Genomic DNA, 16,918 nt, shown 5'->3' on the forward strand with positions numbered 1-16,918 from the left:
GGCAAAGAACTGAATTTCCTTATTTAGACCCGAGTTCCTGCCCTTAAGTATATTTGGTGAGCTCACCCAGACACATGGAAACAAAAGTAGAAAAAAAATCCACAAACTTCCTCTAACCTTCTTATTACCAATCCTGTATTTGGGAATAATAATTGGTGTACTCCTTACGGGTGAGCTGGGAAATGTGTGTCTGTCATGGTTCTTCTTTCATAAGCAGCAGAAATGAGCTTTGGATACCTTAAGCAGAGGGAGAGTTTACTGGAAGGATATATAATAGTTCTTAGAATAAAAGAGAAAGCTTGGGCACCTGGCTTGAAAAGGACAGGAATCATGATGAAGGAATCCCAGGATCTAGGCAACAAAAATGGATGGTCTCTCTTTAGAACATCTCTGCTGGGTTGAATCTGCTTCTGGCATTTTATAGTCTATGACATTTTACTTAAGACCCAGATCTCTGGGAGAAAGATATTGCATTGGCTCATAGAATGAGTCTAGCCAGAGGAGGGCTGGACTCATTCATTCATTCAACAAATGTACCTGTTGATCTCTATTACTATACATGGGGCACCTGAAATGCACAACTTGGCTGACAGTGCATTCGGTGGGGTGGGGTGGGGGAGATCATCTCTCCAATGTAAAATCAAAGTGTTGTTAGCAGAGGAATGGGAAAGGTTGCTGGGTGTTCAATATGGCTGATAAGCCCGGTAGAATGATTTCCCTTAGGTGCATAAACATTTATATGCTTGTTGTTTTTCAAGAAACATTAACAATTCTCTGAACATTTTCTTGCTTTTGGAGCAAATTTCTAAATGTCCCAAATCACTGGGGCAGAGAATATTAACTTCCACTATGCTCACACCACTCTAGAGCTAGGCAGAACCTGGTTGTGAATCCTCAGCTGGTACCTGCAGCCTCCCTCATCCGTACCTTGGCTTCCTCCTGCATCCCAGGCAGGAGGGTAATCCCAAGGGCCTGGTAAGTTTTGCCTCAGCTTCCTTTTTCTCTGTCAAGCTGAATTACAGATTCTGCTTTTCCCAACACTTTATTTTCTTTGCCTAAACATTGTCAATTTCTGCTCCCCACTCTTCACATGCACATTTATCTTAAGGTTTCATTTGAGTGTAAAATTCTTATAGTTTTCTTATAAGTTTAATTTTCCATTTTCATCCACCTGATAGGAAGGCCAGCAATGAGTACCTTTGTGTTTCCATGTCTCCTTTAAAGGATTTTTTTCTCCTTTTTACTCTGTTATAGTCAATATATTCCCAGACTTAATATTGGTTCAGATACAAGGGTATTTACATTTAGAAGCAAATACAGGGAAATGACTACATTACTTAAGCACAGCTAGCAAGAGCTAAGGTTAGAAAAAACACATTTTCTTTTTGTTATTGCTGCACAAACAATACTAGTCGTCTTCATTATCAGAGCATTACTCAAATACCCTCACTGTTTATTTGTTCATTCATTCACTTGATCATTCATTTTTACTTATTTACCAAGCAAATATTAGCTATCTGCATTTGTCATGCCCTATTCTTTCTTTAGATAGAGTTTGTTTGGCTTTTAAATGGACTTAGGAAAAAGGAAGGCAAGAGGAAAGTTTCAGTGAGATTAGCACAAGCTGGTCAGAGAGGACCAGAAAGAAATTTGTGAGGTATTGACAGTTTCTCACTTTTGGGTCTGTATCATTGACATAGTCTAAAATTCCAGGTCCTGAAGAAAAACTTAAAATAGTCCTCGTTCCTGCTGCAGGAACAACCTACCTGGCATCGGACCTTTCCCATCCCCTACTTACCTGGGCAAAGAAGGAGCTTTGTGAACAAAGGCTTAAGTGCTCCCAAAGGGCATGGGGACTCAGAGTTCCCAGGTAAGAGCGGGGCTGGTAGCGTTTGGTCTTATAGAAGCAGAAGTATCAATCCTACAGCTGACTTTATCTACTCTAATGTTTGTATTCCCATTCTGTCAGGTGATCTAATAATCTTCTTCTATGATACTTTTTCTTCTCAAGTCTAGGGTCTGGTATTGCATTTGGCTGTCATGTCTCTTTAGCCTTATTTAATCTGTAACATTTCCACAATCTTTCTGTCTTTTATGACATTGGCACTTTTGAAGAATATAGTCCTCACTACAACTCCTTACCTGACCTCTTTTTCCCCGCTTCGGCCATGCTGCGCGGCTTGTGGGATCCAGCAGTGGAAGCAAGGAGTCCTAACCACTGGACTGCAAGGGAATTCCTGATCCGTGGCCTTTTTAAAAATAAAATGTTCCTCAGTTTAGGTTTGTCTGATATTTCCTTGTGATTAGGTTGAAGTGATGCCTTCTAGGCCAGGGTACCACATAGGTGATACTGTGTCCTTCTCAGGGTACCATGTCTGTTCGCACTGGTAAAGTTAATTTTGATGACTTGGTCAAGGTGTTTTCCAGAGTCTCCATTATATAATTAGTGGGGTTTTTTCTCTTCACTTTTGCAACTAATAAAAGCAGTCGATGGGGAGACACTTTAAGATGATGCAAATATTCTGGTCCTCATCAGAATTTTCTCCTAGGTGTAGCATCCATTGATGAGTCTTGTCTGATCCAATCTTCATTATCGTGGTTGCAAAAGAATGGTCCTCCAGGTCCAATACTCCTTCCTCACTAACCAATAAGCCATTGAATTTCACTATAGCTGAGGACTCCTTTTTCCCCTCATTTAATTTTTATTTACTATCTATTTATTATTGGTATGGACTTGTGAATTCCCATTTTTTAGTGGTTTATAATTGATTGCTGTACTTCTTTTGGTACTCAAATTTATATATTTTTACTTATGTAAGTTACTAGGCAAATGTAGCTTTAGGCAGTTTATCCATAGCCAGTTGGATTATAGCCCCTCCTACGTAGAAATTTGGGAGCTACCACTGTGTGTATGTGGCATCCTATATGTACTTAGATATGGATAGATTATAGCACACAAAAAACTGATAGCAGGGGCTACTTTGAGAGAAGGAGACTGGGGAGACAGGGGTTTGAGGTTGGAGAGAAATTTTCACTTTTGTAATATTTGAATTTTTAAAAATTCAGGTACACGTAATAAATTATCAGTTCTTTAAAAAAGTTTGTTTTCTTGCTGAGTCATTATCAGCAAAGTCAGATCAACTTGGTTCTGCTACTGGGGAACACTTTTTGTTTTCCCAGTTATTAAACTTCTCAGCTCTATGTGAAAGCTTTCTAGGCAGACAATCTTTACTGTCTATGTGGAATTGGTTGGCAATTAGCCTTAGTTTGGGTCTGTTTTTGAAAGCAGGCTTTGGATATCAGCACTGCAAATTTTGACCCCTGGCCCTCAGTTCTCAGACTCAGAGTGTGATTTCCAGTGCCAGTGTTAATGCAGTGTAATTGTCATGGCAACGCAGCGCTGCTTCCACCCTAAGCTTCTTCTAGAAAGTTTCGCAAGCTGGTAGAGGGGAGACTGTATGTGAGGTTATTCGATCAAGTGCTCATTTCCGCTAATTTCTCAATCATTTGGCTGCATGTGTCCTAAGTAAATAACAATGGCTGATTTGGTTCATGACAGTGCTTTGGAATCTAAGTAATTGTCAGGGTGCCTGCTATTGAGTTGTTCTCCTTTTCACATTTTGGACAATTAAAACAGTTTTTTTCTATAAATCCACACACAGTATATCCGAAAATTTCTTCTTCACTCAAAATAAACCAGTACACTCAAAACACTCGATGTCAGAGTTCTGGAATATGCGTTTAGCCAAGAATTCTATCCACTTAAATATGTTTATAACTTATATAAAGCGAAAAAGAATGTGTGTAACTATAGTGAGCAATAAAATTTTGTTCATATTATCTGATGTTTGCTAAAAGAAAAATGAAAGATGAACGAATTAAAAAAACCAAAAAACAAAAAAGAAAAACCACTCCATCTCCCTGTGCTAAGAAATCTCTGAATGCTGCAAAACTCTAGATGCTCTGGCTCAGCACATGGAAGTTTGTAACACACAACCCAGAGGGAAGCTCCGTTAGCCCCTCACAAGCAGCCTTGTGTAATTACTCCTCCATTAAGCCCGCATGCAGACCACACTGAGCTCAGCCATAGTCGTCCTTCTTTGAAAGAAAATAAAATAAAGTGGCCTTATTATAAACATGGGCAGGCTGGATTTTTTTGAGGGGTTTTTGCATTTTGGAGCCTTGCGGTTTTCTTCATCTATTTGATAATCATTAACATGCACAACAGTTAACCTTCCAGCAATGTGAAACTTTATATCTGAGCTTTGCAGCATCTGTCTTGAAATGCAGACTGAGGTTTGCTGAGGCTGTTTTTATAATCACTGGTGGTAAAATCAGGAAGATGCAAAATGGGCGTGTATTGAAGTGTAGTTCCTCCAACATTCTAGACCTTAAATTAGAGTGATGAGCATAAACACTGCAAACAGAGGTTTTTTTTTTTTTCAACTAAATTGCAATTATATTTTAAATTACCTACAATTACCAGAAACCATCTCAAAGCTAGAAATTAACTTCTTAGGCACTGGTTGGTCCCAGCAGATCAGCTGTTAAATGGACCATCTTGTGTAGCTGACCTCCCACTCTAGTTTCACCCGCACACAGCTTCACACAAACGAAGCAAGGGAGAGCCCAAGGGCCAAGTCTGAGTTTCACAGTCATGTGACAGGCATGACAGGCCAGCAGGATTATGTGGCCATATTTTTACAACTTCCTAAATTACAGTTTCATGCAGGTTCATGACATTTTGCCGAAATACCGTGCTGTTTTCCTTGTGAGAGCAAGTGCCCCTTTTATTTTAGATTTTAATTGAACTAGGTTTATGCAGCAGGTTTTCTCATCTGGAATTTAGGGTGTGGAATTGGGTCCAGGAGCCACTGGGACTATTCCTGGCTGGTCACTGTGTGACCTTGGTTAAAGTTCTTACCTTCTGGGCTTCAGAATGGTAGAAACAGTAAGGGATGAACAGTTGGGACAGCACCGGTGGCCTCCCCGCAGAGAACTAGGGCAGGTGGCCTAGACACAGAGGTAGGTTCTTCCCCATCTTGCAGTCAGTCCGCTCCCTAGTCCTTTGTTGCCACCTCCCTTTCAATGAGAGGATGGGGGCCTGGAGGTCAGCCTTTGGTTATACTTCTTGGCTGGTATCCGACTCAGCACGTGGTGGACTTGACTTCAACATGGTAGAGTACTTTGAAATGTTGAAATTTAGACTTAATACATTTGGGAATGGATTAACCAGATTAAACCTCGTGGCCTCTTGTTTCTCCAGGAACTCATAATGATCCTCTTTTCCTTGAATCCAGATTCTTGTCTTGAATTCACTCCCCTAACTGTCCCCAAAGTGATTTTTCTGAAATGCAAAGCAATGCCAGTTTCCTTCTTAAAACCTTTCAAATTTCCCTTTTGCCAAGAGCCATGCTGATTCAATCCCTGCCAACTTCTCTGCTTCCCACTCCATTTCTACAGCTTGAAATTATTTCTACTACTCCCCCGTGCACCACTTTTGTATGCATGTAAAACACTTTGTTTCATGCTGTCAATTCTTTCTGGCTTGCTCTCCCTATCACCTCTCCACTTGGCTAACTCTTAAAACAATGTTTAAGGCTGTTTAGACCATGTTTGAACTGAATGTTTGTGTCCCTTCAAAATTCATATGTTGAAATCTTAATCCTCAAGGTCATGGTATCAGGAGGTACCTTTGGGAGGTGATCAGGTCATGAGGCAGAGCCTGCATGAATGGGATTAGTGCCCTTAAAAAAGAGGCCCCAGATGGGACTTCCCTGGTGGTCCAGTGGTTAAGATGCTGCACTCCCAGTGCAAGGGGCACAGCTTCGATCCCCGGTTGGGGAGCTAAGATCCCACATGCCGCATGGCGCGGCCAAAAAACCCAAAAAGGCCCCAGAGAGACCCCTTGTCCCTTCTGCCACGTGAGGTTTCAGTGAGAAGACAGCCACCAATGAGGAAGTGGACTTGCGCCAGACACCAGATCTGCCAGTGCTGTGAGCTTGGACTTCCTCATCTCCAGAACTGGGAGAGATAAATTTTTATTATTTATGTGCCCCCCAGTTTATGGTATTTTGTTATAGCTGCCCAAACTAAGACCATATCCTCCAGAAAGCTTCTCTGAAAGCCCCTACAGTCTAGTAGATACTACTTTTTATTCACTTAATAAAAAATTAAGCCCCTGCTACAGGAACAACCTACCTGGCATCGGACCTGTTATGCACTCAATGGTATTAATTAATGGGGGTCATTTTTCTCCATGAGTCCCTCTGCTCATCTCTAGGTGTCAGGGAAGAGAGGAGAGTGTCCAGAGAGGAGGAGTTAGATTTCTTGGTGCCCATGAGGGGGTGGCCACATGGGTGATCTTTAGGGCATATTTGGGAGACCTTATCTGAGAGCTAGAGAAGGGTGAGGTAGAACAAATAACTACAACCATTTCTCTCAACCATGAACTCTATAAAGTTGAAATATGCAACGTGAGCCTAAAGTAAAAGATGGTTTTTATTGGACTGAATAACAGTAAGTTTGGTTAATAATGCACTAGACCATCCTTCCTTATACTATTAATGATGTGATATTGGAGTTACATTAAAATAGTTATGATTAGGGAATAAACTAGAAAGAGGACTCACTTTGATTATACTGTGCCCTATAAGTCATATCAGTGATTTGATTAAATAATGCTTCTTAACCCAACTTCTGGGGGATTTTTGAGGGATAGACAAATTGGTGTAGAATTAAAAGCTGATAAACGATTGGGCTAATATATCTGCAATCACATTATATCAATAGGAATGCTTTCAGCATCAAGAGAAAACCTAACCAAAGTGACTTAAACTATTTTACTCGCATAACAAGCATTCTGGAGGTAAACACCTGGTGATGATTGGTAATCGTGCAAAAAATACCAAAGCCAGTGTTTCTCCAATTCTGTTGGCCTTTCTCTGGTGGTTGCAAGATGGCTGCCATAGCTCTAGGCACGAGTCTGTATCCAAGACAGGAAGAAGGGTGTGTGCGACAGTGACATTTCTATTTTGTATCAGGAAAGCAAAGATTTGCCAGAAGCTCTCGGAGACTTCTACTTATACCTCATTGAGGCCAAAACTGTCTCAATGGCCAACCCTAGCTTCAGGAGAGCAGGAAAGCAAATATTTGGCTCTTCCAGCCTCTATAATATAGGATGCCAAAGAAGGTAGATTTGAGAATGGGAGTTGGGCTAACCAACCAATGGCTTCTGCCACATGTACGTTGTTTAATTCTCTTAGAAGTCATCAAACTTCACCACTCTTTATCAGTGTCTTGGTCTTTAAGACTCTTTTAAAGTAAAGCTGGCAGAAATATGAGGTTGTACATCGTTTATAAATTTCCTCAGTTACCACAGCAATATGTCTGCATTGTCTTCGACAGGCCATTCTGCACCTGGGGAAGAAGTGTTTGCCTGTGGTGCCAGGGAAAGTTTTTGAATCCAGTTATTTTTGAATCCAGATCTGAAAAGAGTGCAAACAAAAATGTCTATCCTTGGTTTAATTTTTCACTCTTGTTTATCCATGGGTGCTTCTAAGAGCTTTTGCAAGTAAACCTTCCAAATCTTAAACCTTCCAAATCTTAAAGTGTGGTAGGCAGACTATCTCAGAGTTTACAGCTGATCAAGAAGAATAACAATCCATTACTTCTGGTGAGGTAACCTCATGAAAGGAGGCATGTGGAGTAAACCAGAGGAATTCTAGCAAGTGTGAAAGCTTGAAGCCACACTGTCTCCTCTCTGGGGTGTGTGTCCATAGACACCTCTCTGGTTCAGGAACACATGTGGCAGGATATGCTATGATACAGTTGGCCTAAGGGCAGTACAGAGTAATGTTTAAGATATAAGCTCTGGAGCGAGTCTGTCTAGGCTCAAGTCCTACTTCTATAGCTTACTAGCTTTGTGACCTAGGACAGGTTACTTAAACTCTCTGTGCCTCCAAATGGGACAGTAATAGTACTCAGCTAATATATATATATAAATATATATGAAGCACTGAGAAAATTTCCCATCACATTATACACAATAATTGATAACTATTAGCTCTCGTTATTGTATAGTGGTATTATATAATGGTAATGCCCACCAGGCCAAGTAGATTCTTTGCTTCTTCACCTTTCCCTTCCCGCTGGTGTGTGTCCCTTTTGGACATTTCCCTGTTACACAGGAAACACTCATAAATACTTGTTAATGTTTAAGAGCTTCAGAGGTAGTAGTACTCCATCACTCTGTGTACGCTGTGCCACGCAATATGTATTATTATCGCAATTTCACAGAAAGAAAAGGAAGTTGAGCAGAGAGGTGAAGGAACTTGTCCAAGCCACGCAGCTAGTAAACTTGTTGGAGTTAGAATTAGAACTCAGGTATTTTGGGCTCCAGGGTCTGCACTTATTCCCATTGTGGCATTATTGAATTGAGTTATAAAGCTTAAATTCGCTTTTTTTTTTTTTTTTTTTGCGGTACGCGGGCCTCTCACTGTTGCGACCTCTCCCGTTGTGGAGCACAGGCTCCGGACGCACAGGCTCAGTGGCCATGGCTCATGGGCCTAGCCGCTCCGCGGCATGTGGGATCCTCCCGGACCGGGGCACGAACCCATGTCCCCTGCATCGGCAGGCGGACTCTCAACCACTGCGCCACCACATTAGCTTTTTATGTGCATATCTACCTCTCTGCATGTAATTTTCTCATGCTCTGAGGGAAAGATTTAAATCATATAGACATCTTTTAGGACATCTGCACAACTCACAATCATCTTCTCTTTCTGAAAACTCTTTCAGGGTCCTGATAAAGGAAGCCCCAAAGGCTATGTAAAGACCGTGTTTATAAAGTGCATGCAGCACCCAGTAAAGTTTAGCTGCTATGTATTGTTACCCACCTTCTCTGGCCAAGGTTGAATGGACACCTGACCCAAGGTGAGTCAGTTGGATTCTCTCAAGAATTTGAAAATTTGATTCTGAGATAGCCCAGTAGATACAGCATGCCATTGGAACTGAGTTGTTCAAGAACAGTGGAGTGTCCATCTCACTGCAAGGGTTGGGAAAGGTGTGGAATGTTGCCCTGCAGAGAGGAGATTGCAGGAGATAAGAAAAGTTAAGCAGAGATAAGAAGTGAGAGGTGGAGGCAAGTACTGCCTGGGAAACGTGTGGCTTCTCAGGTCCTGGTTCTAGTCTCCTTTGAAATTCCTGCTTTAGGTGTTTGTGAGAAACCCTGTGTCCTTATAATAATTTACTCATATCTTGATTTCTTTGTTAGCTAGTTTAAGTTGGTTTTTTGTCACTTGTTTTCTTTGTTAGCTAGGTTACGTTGGTTTTTTGTCACTAACTACCAAAACAGTCTCAATGAAGACCATTTGATTGGGATGAACATTGTATTTACTGACTGAAATAAGTGTTTTAAATTATTTGGGGACTTTATATATCATGCTGTCTCCTTTTCTGCTATAGATTAAGAGTTGACCTATCCCATGTCATGAATTTAATTCAGGTACCCTAACACACACCTGAGAAAGTTCCCACTTTCCCTTGTCAATTGCTAAATCTCAGCAAAGTTAAGAATGCACAACATTGTGTCTCAACACAAAATATCTAGATCTGGGGTGTGTGTTGTGTATGTGTTTAAATACCTAGGGTTGTATCTTATTCTTGTGGAAATCTCTTTTCCAGAAAGTTCTGAATGTGCTCAGCCTTGCCTGTGCCATCACTGAACAGTCAGAATCATACTGTAGCTCCCAACCCAGAGAAAAGTCCAGATAAAGAGAAGATCCATCCTGTAGTCCCTGAGTTGCATCTCTATGTGGCTTCCATGGCCAGAGAGTCTGATGCAGGTGACAGAAGGAAGGTCTTGGAATATTCATCCAAAGTCCTGCAGGCCCCCCAGTTTTCAATACCAGGAGTAGGCTATAGAGAGATTTAAATGGATATGGTCCCTAGAACTTAGGTCATATGACTTCTTATTCCAAGAGGTGTCTTAAGACTTCAAAATAATCCTAAAACGTATCACATAACAGGGTTTTTTTGGTTTTTGCTTGTTTGTTTTTTAAAGAAACAGCCTTCAAGTGGTTCTTAATCAGGAATATGTTTCAAGGTGAACTGGGAAGCTTTCTTTGAAATACACTTGCCATCTGAGAGTAGGGAAGACAGATGTTGTCATACAATGTGGGTGGGTGTATAAATTGGTGTAATCTTTTTGGAGGGCAATTCAATAGGGTCCATTAAAAAATGTACAGATGTAGTCATCTGACTTAAGTAGGAATTTATTTCATAGGTGCACTCACACAGATGCACAAATATATATTTAAAAGAATGTTTGCTGAAGCATTATTAGTAAATGGGAAAAAATACTTGGACTATTATTAAAAGCCACTAAGAGGTATATTTTATGTAATATAGGTAGATCCTATGGAAAGGAAGCCAAAATAATTAAGTTAATAAAGCAAGTTGCAGAACAGAATATGTATAATATAATTCCATTTATGTTTAAAATATTAATAAAAGGAGAGATATGCATATGCTTATGGGTTTGTGCCTCCTTTGTCATATAGATATATGGTTATATGCATAGAAAGCTTCTGGAAGAATGTATAGCTGTCACGAGGGTTACCTCAGGAGAGTAAGAATATCATGTTATCTCAAAAAGAACTTTTAAAAGTATTTTATGCTGTTTTTGTCACTTACAACCAAAATAGTCTCAGTGAAGACAATTTGGCTGGGATGGATTTTGTAGTTACTGACCAAAATAAATGTTTTAGATTATCAGGCTCATTGTAAAATACAAAACCAATTGAGGTTCATTGTAAAAAAGTATTTCAAACAATATAGATATTTATATAAGACAAAGATTTCCCCTTTCCCCATTTCCCACCCACATTTCTCTTTCAGGAGGGACTTTTTACTTTCCCTGTTATACCCCTCTATCCTGATTTGTTTATTTGTTTTTACCTTGAGCATATATAACTTTCATGTATAATAATCATATTTCACTTTTCTAGGCCCTTACAAAAACCTATTGAATCAGAAAGTTTGGGGATAGAGGTTAGGCATATATATTTTAAAGTAACTGCCTATGTGATTCTGCTGTACATTCCTTTTTAAAAACCACTGCTACCTAGATTATATTCTGGGTCCTAAATGACAACATGACCTCAAATAAAATTTAAAATTTTCTGTCATGGAAGGGATTCCTCACATCGTAAGAATCTGGGGAGCTTTATAAGCATGAATAAATGGAAGTTTTCAAAAGAAGGGCCTCTGCATATGATGTTCTAAAGCATTAGTGGTTGAATTGACTGTACTTAGGAGGAACTGAATCATGGTTTCACGCTATGCAGGTATGGCAACTATATAGTTTGCATACCTCTCTCGTCTACTGTAGTGTCCATTGCAGACATTGCTAATCAATCTTCACATGTTCTTAGCTTTCACATAGCTTAGAATCATTTTTATCAGGACCCATCATTCCAGGTAACTACCATCTATCCTTGCGTTGACATGCCAGATGAAATCTATTGAATCTATTGTAGTGGCCTTCTGTTTGTGATTTTTCTAGCACCTTTTCCCCACTTTCAGAATAGAAAACCCTTCTTTCCTATGAGCAACCCATTCCATATGAGTTTCATAGGCCTGACTACAGTCTCTCCTCCAGCACCAGAAGTGGCAGCATCACCAAGGTTACCCCAGTAAATCAGAGAACCCATCCCATAAGCTACCCTGATTGGTACAGGGATTGTACATGATCAACTCAGATCAGTAAATTATCCTTTCCTGGGACTGTCTCCTGGAGTTATTTGGGAAAACAAAGCAACACAAAACAAAACGAAAAAACAAAACATGTTTTCTCTTTTTTGGGGGTTATTAAGCTTATAAAGAATTTGAGTCTTCAGCTTCCAGCTGTCATTTGTTGGTAGAGAGGGCCTGTTGAAGAATTAGAGTGTGAGACAGAGCCCTGATATTGTATTGTCCTTTATGATCCTTGATCTAGGTGTACTTGAGGCCAGATGAATCTCCTAACCTTCTATTTATGAGAGTTAATAAATTCCCTTAATTTGCTTACATTTTTTTTTGAGTTAGGTTAATGCCACCTCTAATAAAGAATCTTTATTAATATGCTTATTCCCCTTCCTTATTCATGGGCATGAAAGTCTTTTTCTTTTAATTCAGAAACTTTGTATTAAGGATTTTACTCTAAATTGAGACATGTCAGATAAGCATGAGGTGAAGAAATGTATTTGCATAGAATCAAATCCGGAGGAATTACAAATTTTCATTCATCCTGAAGATTTTCTCTGGGTATTCCTTCCTTGGCTGTCATCATGCCACAGCAGTTGATACATAGATGACGTATCCCCAGGAGAGCAATATGACCACAAGGAACAATGCTGAATAAATCTGGTCCAGGTTGCGGCGACTCTGGCTTCATGGTAAGGAGACAGCAGAGGTCCGTGACATGGGTAGAAGATGCAGGCCCTAGAGTAACCTCCCGGGCAGTGAAAAATCTGTTCTTGAGCTTTTCTTTTTCTAATTCTCTATCCTTTCTTTCTATTTATGAGACTTCATATTTTTGGATTTGGCTCCTGTATTTCAGAATGGGACATTCAAAAGCCAGAAAAGGTAGGGAATGGTGCTTTGTTATTATTGTTGTAATTAAGGTGAAAGCAAGAAATTCCAGATGTAAATCAATGCTATTGGAATCAGGGGTGAATTTGAATCTTGATAGGCAATGAGAAGAACTGTTGGCCAGATCACTCATAGAACCATAGGACTATAGAATATTAAAGGAGGAGGAAACCTAAGCAATTCAATATTCTCATTTTACAAAAGAGAAAAGTGAGACCCAGAAGGTTAATCCATTTGTCCAAGGTCACAGAGTCAAACCTATAATCCAGGACTCCCTGGCTTTATCTGGTGTTCTTTCACTGCATTGTGTTACCTTTATTCTGGGTCTAAAACAGCCTGGGTCATAAAACAACTACATGTAATTTTCAAAATTCATTTTCATCATGGAGAGGAGAAAAATCAATGAATGAGCAGTTTCATTAATTCAGCATTGAAAACAACTGCATTACATTAAAGCAGCAGAAGAAAATAAGCAGACTATGTTAGACGTAACCTCATACTTGACCGAATTGAAGTTTTTCCATCCATGATTCAAAGTATAGATTTCTCCAATCTTCCAATCTTGTTGTCCTTACGCTTTTCAGTGTTGAAGAAAATTTACAAAAGTTTCCTCCCAACCCTGCCACGCTAAATACATACAGATAGAATAGAGATTTCCTCTTAAATTGAAGCTGTTATAGAAATAACTACACCAATAAACTATTTCTGGAATATTTGCAAGTAAATAAAATATTATTGGCAGTTCAAAATAATTCATATTTATACCTTGAGTTTTTTGTTGTTGTTAACTCCTTGCATTCCTCAGAGAGATATCTGACCTGTAGAGCAATGAATCATTTCATTCTAAATACATAGAATCATTGGAATTTGGGGTGAGATGGTTATTTAGAAACTGCCTGGTTCAACATTTATCGATGAGGAACCCAAGACCCAGGGAGGTTAATTGACTGTATGTAACCTTGGGCAGGGAGCTGTTATGAATCCTTCCGTAACATCATCTAAAGTTAATTTTTTCTTGAAAATCTGAATTTTCATGAAAAATTTGAAACTTGATGGCAGTTAAGGAAGTATATCAAAATATTTTATACATTAATATTAATTTAATTATGTAAATTAAATGAAAATAATGTTTATTTGAGTGCTTAGTTAAGCTAAAATATATTTTCTTATCTTTTCACTTCCCTTCCTAACCACATTCCTTTTTTTTTTTTTTGGCTGCGTTGGGTCTTTGTTGCTGTGTGCAGGCTTTCTCTAGTTGCGGCAAATGGGGGCTACTCTTCATTGTGGTGCACGGGCTTCTCATTGCAGTGGCTTCTCGTTGCAGAGCATGGGCTTCAGTAGTTGTGGCTCGCGGGCTCTAGAGTGCAGGCTCAGTAGTTGTGGCACACGAGCTTAGTTGCTCCGCGGCATGTGAGATCTTCCCGGACCGGGGCTCGAACCCGTGTCCCCTGCATTGGCAGGCTGATTCTTCACCACTGCGCCACCAGGGAAGCCCCCCCAACCACATTCCAAAAAGCCACAGTAATCATTCCAACAGCATTTTTCCCCTATATTTTATATTTTACAGTCTGATGTTAGGGGAATACAAACAACATATTCTCAGAAAATATTTGTTTAATATGCACTTAACCTTAAGATGTTGTGTATGTGTAATAAAGCAATTGGTCTGATAGCACCCCATATTGACATATGCAGAATTCCAGAACAGTCTGAATACCTCCTCAGAATCTTTGTGGTCTGACTGATGAAATTAAGCATGTCAAACACAAAAAGCTCATGGCAAAGGTAACCTCCAGGTGCAGCAAGCACATTGGGTCACCAGGCCTCAGAAGCAAAGATAAAAAAGGTCTCCTCCCTGCTCTGCCTCACAAGGGGAGGCAGCTCTTGGAAGGGAGAAAAGCAATTAGAAATACAGTAAGAATCTCAATCCAAGGAAAGCCAAATAGAAGAAACAGATGTTCATTACCGAATTCTGCATTTTCCGTGCTTTCAGGTGAAAAAGAAAGTGAGACTTGTGGGTTCTTGCAAAGCCTTGTGTGTACTTGCAAAGCCTTGTGTGTCCCAAGTTATTGTCTCCCAAACCACAGAGAGGGGAGTCTCAGACACAAGTCAGTAGAGTTTCCCCAGAAGCTTCTAGCTGCTGCAAACCTAGGTCTAGAGGTTTGTGGGTTTTTTTTTTTTTAAGTTAAGTTACATTTTTATTCTTAAGGAAACTTAAATAAGAACTTAGAAAGTCTGTGGAACCAAAAAGCTTTTTCTTTGAACAGTGTCAGTTCATTATAATATTTACTCTGCTCTGGCTTCTGCTAGATACTAGGGCTACAAAAATAAAATTTCACTTAAATTTATTTAAAAATACGAATAACGTAAGAGTGCAACAATGGATATAGACAGGTTCACTGTGACATTTATTATAATAGCAAAACATTGGCATCAACCTAAGCAACTGTCAGTATGGGATTTGCTGAATTATGTTGTAACTATACGGAAAAAAGTTATATATGCATTTTTAAAAGTGTCCTATGGAAACTTGTTTTTGTTCTAATTTTCAATTGGACGAGATGGCATAGGTAAGAAACTCCAAAATATGTGCTTTTAGAAAGTGAGTTAACCATGAAATGCTTTCTTTCTTTCTTGTTTAAACACCTTCTGGGTAAAGAAATTCTATGCTGCAGCAAGGCCAGCTGGTGTCCCCACATGAGAGATTGTTTCTCTAATACTTGTAAGACTGCCCCACCTAAGTCATTAAATCAGGGAGTACCCGAGCTGGGCATAATTAGTCTGCTTGGATGGGGGCCTGGTAGACTGAATTATCTTTAGCGTCTGCCAGGGCACCTTGCTGGTGACTGTATAATATGGGATACTTGATTCAGGACATTGAAAACAGGAGGCATTGGTTTAGAGACAAAAAGAACCTCTCTACATAGGCTTACTTAAAGTTATCTTTGCCCATATGTCAATTATTACAACATGTATAATGTAGATAAGGCCTAATTAAATCACCAGTAGTTTACAAATGACAGTTAATAAACTAGTCAAATCTTGGCTACCTACAGAGGCAAAGTCTTACTTTGGATCCCGACCCCTTTTTGTTCGGTTTCTTCCTACCGCCAACATTTGCTGTCTGTTTCTTAGGCTTTATCCTTGGTTTTCATCCTTTGACTACAGGATTTCTCACATCCTTTCTGTTTCTCAAGATCCAGTTGTTACAGAGCAAGAACTTTGCACTCTCAACTGTAGAAAAGTTATATGATGCTGCCACCATCATGATTTCACTACTCTCTTTTGACCTCTATAATTTGCACATCACTATATCTGTGTGGGTGTGGCAACTCTTCATTCATCAAATGTTTATGGAGTGCCCACTTTGTACCATGTCCTAGTGTACAAAGAATAGATTTGGTTTGTGCCCTTTGGATAAAACAAGTCTCATAAGTTACAGAGGCTTCAAAATGATTCCGAATACATTCTCTAAAAACAGTTAAAGTCAAAATCAATAATACAAAATCCAAAATAATACAAAACTGTCTAAAAAATCCTCAAATATGTGGAAATTAAACAATACACTTATAAATAAGTTATGGATTAAAGAGGAAATTACAATGGAAATTAGAAAATATTTTAAACTGAATGATAATGAAGATATTTCAAATCAGGATACCGCTAAAGCAGTGCATAGAGGGAAGGTTATGCTTTTAAATGTTTATATTAGAAAAGGAGAAAGGCTTAAAATCAATAATCCACACTTCCACCTTAAGATGACAGGAAAAGAAGAGGAAATTGAAACAAAAGTAAGTAGAAAAATTAAACTAATATAAGAATGGAAATCAATGATATAGAAAATGGACAGACAACAGAGGAAAGTAAAAACTTGGTTCTTTGAACAATTAATACAGTTGATAAAATATATAGTAAGACAATGAGAATAAAGAGAAAATACAAATCATGGTCATCAGGAATGAAAGACAGGTCATCACTATAGATTATAGAGGCATTAAAAGGATAGTAAAGAATGTTATGAACAATTTTATGCAAATAATTTCAAGAATATACAGGAATAGCAAATCAAAAACAATACATTTTCCTGGAGGTAAATTCAAACCACAGACTTGAAAGATACTTGAATTGGGTGTTATGTTATCTATCAAGCCATAAAGTTGAGTGTGCCCAGTAGCACTTCTTCAACACAGGTAAGTGGAACACATGAAACTGAGCTCAAGTAGGCCTAAAGGTAACGGTTAGCTGTGTGAGCAGGTGGTGCACACTCTCAGTGTTCCCAACCCTC

This window comes from Phocoena phocoena, chromosome 2 (assembly GCF_963924675.1).
Source record: "Phocoena phocoena chromosome 2, mPhoPho1.1, whole genome shotgun sequence".
In the NCBI taxonomy this organism is placed as follows: domain Eukaryota; kingdom Metazoa; phylum Chordata; class Mammalia; order Artiodactyla; family Phocoenidae; genus Phocoena; species Phocoena phocoena.